The sequence below is a fragment of the Electrophorus electricus genome, chromosome 1, assembly GCF_013358815.1.
Source record: "Electrophorus electricus isolate fEleEle1 chromosome 1, fEleEle1.pri, whole genome shotgun sequence".
NCBI classification, from domain to species: domain Eukaryota; kingdom Metazoa; phylum Chordata; class Actinopteri; order Gymnotiformes; family Gymnotidae; genus Electrophorus; species Electrophorus electricus.
In genome coordinates, this window is record NC_049535.1 from 2,115,346 (window position 1) to 2,122,500 (window position 7,155).

Below are 7,155 nucleotides of genomic sequence, written 5' to 3' on the forward strand. Positions count from 1 at the left end.
TATAGCCCCATGTATACACATATATACACATATACACTCATGTATACACATACACACTCATTTATACACATACACACTCATGTATACACATATATACACATATACACTCATGTATACATATACACACTCATGTATACACATATATACACATATACACTCATGTATACACATACATACTCATGTATACACATATATACACATATACACTCATGTATACACATACACACTCATGTATACACATATACACTCATGTATACACATATGTATACATGCACACTCATGTATACACATATATACACATATATACTCATGTATACACATATATACACATATACACTCATGTATACACATATATACACATACACACTCATGTATACACATATATACACATATATACTCATGTATACACATACACACTCATGTATACACATATATCCACATACACACTCATGTATACACATATACACTCATGTATACACAAATATACACATACACACTCATGTATACACATATACACTCATCTATACACATATATACACATATAGCCCCATGTATACACATATATACACATATACACTCATGTATACACATACATACTCATGTATACACATATACACTCATATATACACATATACACTCATGTATACACATATATACACATATACACTCATGTATACACATATATACACATATACACTCATGTATACACATATATATACATACACATTCATGTATACACATATACACTCATGTATACACATATATACACATATACACTCATGTATACACATACACACTCATGTATACACATATATACTCATGTATACACATATATACACATATACACTCATGTAAACACATACACACTCATGTATACACATATATACTCATGTATACACATATATACACATACACACTCATGTATACACATATATACTCATGTATACACATATATACACATACACACTCATGTATACACATACACACTCATGTATACACATATATACTCATGTATACACATATATACACATATACACTCATATATACACATACACACTCATGTATACACATATATACTCATGTATACACATATATACACATACACACTCATGTATACACATATATACACATATACACTCATATATACACATACACACTCATGTATACACATATATACTCATGTATACACATATATACACATACACACTCATGTATACACATATATACACATACACACTCATGTATACACATATATACACATACACACTCATGTATACACATACACACTCATGTATACACATATATACTCATGTATACACATATATACACATACACACTCATGTATACACATATATACACATACACACATACATGTCCACAACATATGCAAAATCTCTTTCAGCAAATTAATAATCTGGCTGCGACATTTTGAACTAATTGTTAGCGAGATGCTTCATTAATTCCAGAATACAGAGCATTACAGTAATATAATCCACATCTGGGAAAATGAAGAATTAAGGACTAAGTTTACTCTGGAGATTTAGCCAGAGTGGGAAGAGATAGAAGGAAGGTTGCGCGAGTGTCTAGAGCAAACAGAGAGTAAAACATGATCAAAAATAAAAAGGGCAAGGGTAGCTTTGGGTTACCAAGACAACGGCTCGCTCTCAGTGCAGTTCCGGTTCTGCACCCTTTGCACGATGCAGAGGGCACTGCTCGTGATGTTTGCTCAGTTCCCATGGAAATCCCTGCCAGGCACGCTTCTCAGAGTACCGCCCCCACTGCGGGGTTTGTCCTGTGATTGGTCCTTGCCACGGTGACGCTGAGGTTTCGAAACTCTCCATTGGCTGCCCGAGCAGTCCGTTGGGCTCTGCCCGGGCTGCCCGGGCTGCGGGGCGCGTGTTCGGAGCTGCTACCCGTGCGGAGAGCAGAGCGTGCCGCTGCACGCTTCCGGCGTCGCTTGTGAATTAAGTGACCAACGAGGGGAAGAAGCGGGCGGATGTAGCTACACCTGCACAGCACGAGGGAGAGCAAACCCGCGCACGAGACCAGCCTCCGGTTCATCGCGTAAAACGGTGCGCAACCGTTTAGTTTGAGCAGGTAGAGCAACCGCCACATAACGACATAACCGCCACACCACGATATAACAACGACATAACCTCCACATGACGACATAACAATGACATAACCTCCACATAATGACATAACAAGGACATAACCTCCACACAACGATATAACATCCAGATAACGACATAACATCAACATAACCCCCAGATAACGACATAACATCCAGATAACGACATAACCCCCAGATAACGACATAACCTCCAGATAACGACATAACCTCCACAGAACGACATAATGATGGCGAGTTTACATATCTGTTTTATTAGCTTTTCACTGACGTTACAGCAACCTGTAGCCAGCTATCTTAGAAAACAGTCAAGAGATGATAACATCAACTACATTTCAGTGGTGGGTGAGAAGAGTGAGATGAATTTGATTATTACTGTAAATTGAGCCAAATTTAGTAACCTAAACACCCGGGTAATTAATACAGTAGAGATATTTTAAGGTAAGCCAGGACACATCTTCAGTGCAACTATTTTTGATCTTATCCTGTAGACTTTAACTTGAGTTGTGTACCAGCAATCAGTCATATTCAATTAGAATGTGCAAGACTTATAAAGGTAACTCATCTGGAAGCAGAAAATGGGTACCAGGAATTGTTAATCGAAAACTGGAAAATTTACTGAGGTAAACCTAAAATGAAATTGTTGTCCGTCCATATCTTCTGTGCCGTGTTCCTTGGGTTGTGGAGGAGCTGGAGTCAAATGGAGACGCGGCTGAAATGTTAACCTACCAGACTGGTGTGGTGGAGGATGACAGTGACATAATCCACTTGCCATGCGGAACACCACCAAGACCCGTATCCTGGATTATCTCTTAACTTTAAAAGTGCTTTTCAATTCTTGCACCTTGCGATAGAAATCTTGAGTGTCCCTCAAAAATTGCCACTGTGTTCCTGATCTGGAGTGGCTGTCGTATCGCTCTGTCTGATGTAAGGCTAGCTTTATTCGTGTAGTGTCTGTTAGTTTCTTTTTAATCATACCAGTTAAACACTGTAAACACGTGTCTTATACTGCGGTCGTGCCGTGCTGTGTTTAAAGTGGGTTCACTTACTTGGCCTACACTACAAACACTACAAATTTTCTTTTCTTTCTCTCTTTTTTTAAACATAACATTACAGCTTTGAAGAGGTACTGCGTTTAACAATGTCCAGGTTTTGCTGCGTCTGATATTGAGAAGCCGCTGATATGGCTGGGAGTAAAACGACTCTTATGTTCTGCCTTCTCTACATGAAAGCGTCGGCTGGGGCCTCTGATTAATTGCTGCTGTTTCGGAGGATATGGCCGGCCGTCCTGATGTGAAGCGGCGGGACTTTCGTAAGTGACGCTGCGCGTAATTAGAAATGATGACATGTGAGAAACCCGGGCCCAGCGCTCTCGGGGATTGTGATCTGTTATTAAAACCATTTATCGTGCGGGCCGCTTCTCCGGACAGCGAAAAAAAAGCCGTGTGGATATCCGAGAGGCTTAGCATGTCAGCCTCGACTTTTGTTCTGTTTTGCTAACTTTATCCAGATATACGTCAGTATTACTTTTCCTTAAGGTCTTACGTATATGTTGAACAAAAGGGATCTTTAAGAAATTGGGCGCTTGTTCGCTTCTGTGATTAATACTCATGTTTGTTATGTGCAGATACGCAGTCCGCAAAGGGAACTGAGAGAGTTCCAGACATGACCTGTGTCCCAGGTTCCTCCTGTCCACACAGTCACTGAGCTTCAGTCCAGTGGGGACAAGCTTGGCAAACACTCCGCAGGTAGGTCTCTGCTTAGGGCCATTTTATGATTTCCAAATGTTTCTGTTTATAAGCACCGTGTGATGGCCGATCAACTAGTCATTTTGAGTGAGAAATATGAGTGGAGCAACCAATGATTTTCATTGTCACCACATCTGATGAGAAACCGACAGTAAATAAGCCTTGTTAATAAGGATTAATTTATCATGTTTGCTCTCTTTCCAGTTTCTGGAAATATCTTCTATCCAGATTGCCTGGGTACCAGGGTAAATTCCAGGACTATTCATTTAGTTCCTCAAGGGAGATAAATGGAGATACAAGTGCTTTCTCCTTACAGTAGTGATGCCTCTAGTCCAAAAAGAACTCACAAGGCTAAGGTCGGGTGTGTGTGTGTTGGGGGGGTACTGAGTGTCTTGAAGGCTTTGCAACTTTATTAGCATCTCAGATGGTGCTAAAAGGCTTTGTGGCATAATGAAAGCATGTCAGCGTGATCAGTGCTGTTAACAGAATTAGTGTCTTTACATCAAAAAGCTTCTTAGGTTCGTCTTGTACCCCCCGACTGGTTGTTAGGTGACCCTTTTATTCAATATCTGCACATCACGATGCGACGTTCTCTCTTGGCCCATTTTGACTCATCGACACAAAAGCAGTGGGGGTTGTTGGGGGTTTAGCCCACCTGTGCAGGCTCTTGCTTACCCTGTGTAAATGTATTCCTTATTCATTCCTCCCCTCCTCGTCATTTAAAACGACGTGGCTGTTTTTCATACCCGGCTCAAGCGATGGGTGAGTGATGGTGTGACGGCTCATGTTTCCGGTCCAGGCCCGTCTACCGGAGGAGCCAGGGTGATGCACGCCTTTGGCTCCCGGATTGATGAACGCCACTAAAAGTTTTAGTGTGGGAAGAGGACCCCGTCTGCCGTCGGGGAATAATAAACGTCCCCACAGCATCTGAAGCAGTTCTGCTCGGAGGCAGTTTCTGGTTGTAACAGCTCATGCCTTGGTCGGGGTTGCCTCGGTCACGCCACCCTGAACCTTTTGATTTCCGTGATATAAAAACAACACAAAATGAACATGTATGTTTTTGCATACAGTGCAGTTTACAAGGCAGTGGAGAATGAGGTTAAAAACACAGAGTGCAAAGTGGGCTAAATCGGAATTCTGAGGTTAAAAACACAGAGTGTGAAGTGGGCTAAATTCTTGGTTTGACAAGTTTAGAGAATCTCGTATGTAGACATGATTGAACTGACTGATCAGTACTAACGAATGTTTGCTCAGTCAGCCCTGCTTAGGTCGGCATTGCCAGTAATGTCTCAGATGTGGGAGGACGGCACGTTGGTGCATTTTTATTTTAATTCATAGCAAGTTAGACAAATGACGGTGGTTGTAGTAACGCCCTTGTGACCTCTGCACATGTGTTGTGCAGTGCTCTCATTAACCTCGCTGTAGCAGGTTGCCATGCTTGCTGCTTAAGGGCTGGTGTACCAGGGTCTTCCTATCATGGCCTCCTAACACCCCACCGTGGCGCCGGTGACCCCATGACCTGGTCTGTGGTGGTTCGTGGCGGCTCACTCACCATTACTGTGGTGCGTTCGTCATAACATGACTCTTGTCGTCCATGAAACGGGGCCGGAGTGGTCATTTTATGGGATATGTTCTCTTACCGTCTCAGACACCCAGAAGGGCTTATATATAGACTCGGCTGATAAATGTTGCATCTCCCTGTTGCATTGTGGGAATATAGTAGCGGTTGGGTGCGTTGTGGGGTTTCTGGGAGAGAGGAGGGCAACACGAGGGATGGATGACATCGCGCCTCACTATAGTAACAACCGTCAACAAGCCAGAGGCTGAGCGCAGCTCCTGCCTTCAAACAGGCGACGCAACAGGGCAGGAAGTCTCTGATGTGCATAAGAAGGATGTTTTTAAAACCGGCTGTAGGCAAAGGTAAAACAAATCCTTTAATGACCAAGCTTCATGCGCTTTGTCAGCCTTGCTTGTGTTAGGTGTGTGTGTGCGTGTCAGGGGAGCTTTGGGAGTATTAGAGGAGGACGATGATGAGATGTCTGTCTGTGGTCTGTTTGGCGTTGCAGGGCGTGCAAGCTCGGCGATACCTGATCTGATGTTAATGCGCTGCCGCTGTGCAAGCGCGCGAGCGCCCGGGCGAGTGAGAGTAGGAGAGGGGGAGATGGACAGATAATCCCGTCTGCGCGAAGAGATTGAAGACTGGGATTGATTGATCGCCTAATCATAGAAGGAAATGGTCCTGAAAATGAACAGTAGTATGCCCTTGGCTCGGAGGAGAGGCCGGGCAGCAGGACCGAGACACGGCCTTAATGTGCGCGGAACCTGATTTCATTTGTGTCTGATATACAGTTATACGATCCCCACTAAATGATCAAATAAAAAAAGGAAGGAAGCAAGGAGCGGCCGTGCGAGGTGTAAATCAACCTTTATTGCTGGAATATTACTTTTCATATCGTCTGAAATCGACGCTTTGTGAAAGGTGAGGGGGGAAATCCAATATGAATTAGAATGTGTGGATCCCGTGAGTGAGTGAGTGAGTGGATATATATATGTATTCATTCTGATTAGTTTTGCACTATCACTGTTTTTTCCTTGCAGATTTGTTATTGTGGAATTTGCTCATGACCGTGAGGCAGGATTAGAGGAAAATCCAGAAGTGTCAGAATTACGCCCCCACCTTGGTCCTGCCGGACTCTTCCACAGGTGAGTAACGTGACAGCCCCTCTGTGTACGAGGACACCTGGAGCTGTTCACCAGCCCCCCTGAGCTGCTCTGTTTAGTAGATTCTGTTTTTGAAGGTGGATCTAAAAATATCCAAATCAGGGCTGTTCCACCTGTTTGATGTTGCTGTTAGGGGTGTTAATACGCCATGATAACCTTAGTCTGAAAATGTCATGGTTTCATAGTATTATGGTATTAAATTGACAGTTCAGGGGTTTTTTTTTTGAATGGCAAAGCTGATGGTATAAATTAACAGCAATTTATTACAAAAAACCTTAACAAAATTGTGCATCCTTGGGCTGTCATTAATGTGGCTGAAACTAGACGGGTTTGTGTTGCACGGGCTTCAAAGAACATAGCCAGTAAACTACTTATTATAAAAGTAACTACTAGCTTCTGATTTAGTGCTGCCATGTACAGATGAACTCTCAGCAGAAATGTAGATCCAGACCGCTGGGTTGCTTTTGTGCGTTAAATGTGCATCGTGTGAGCCGCTACCGAGAAGTACCAATTTAACACGATTCTGTAATGGATTTCCACGCCATCCGCATTTCC

The 7,155-nt window shown here is 42.7% G+C and overlaps 1 protein-coding gene across 1 annotated transcript in view; it reads left to right on the forward strand.

Annotated features, from left to right (window-relative positions):
• Window positions 1–1,946: 1,946 nt before the first annotated feature.
• LOC113577892 (early endosome antigen 1-like) overlaps window positions 1,947–7,155 on the forward strand; it is an 85,485-nt gene continuing 80,276 nt past the window's right edge. The window contains exons 1-4 of the mRNA XM_035532762.1: window positions 1,947–2,097; window positions 3,364–3,443; window positions 3,759–3,879; window positions 6,478–6,582. The gene's annotated coding sequence lies outside the window, so the exon portion shown is untranslated. The remainder of the gene's footprint in view (window positions 2,098–3,363; window positions 3,444–3,758; window positions 3,880–6,477; window positions 6,583–7,155) is intronic.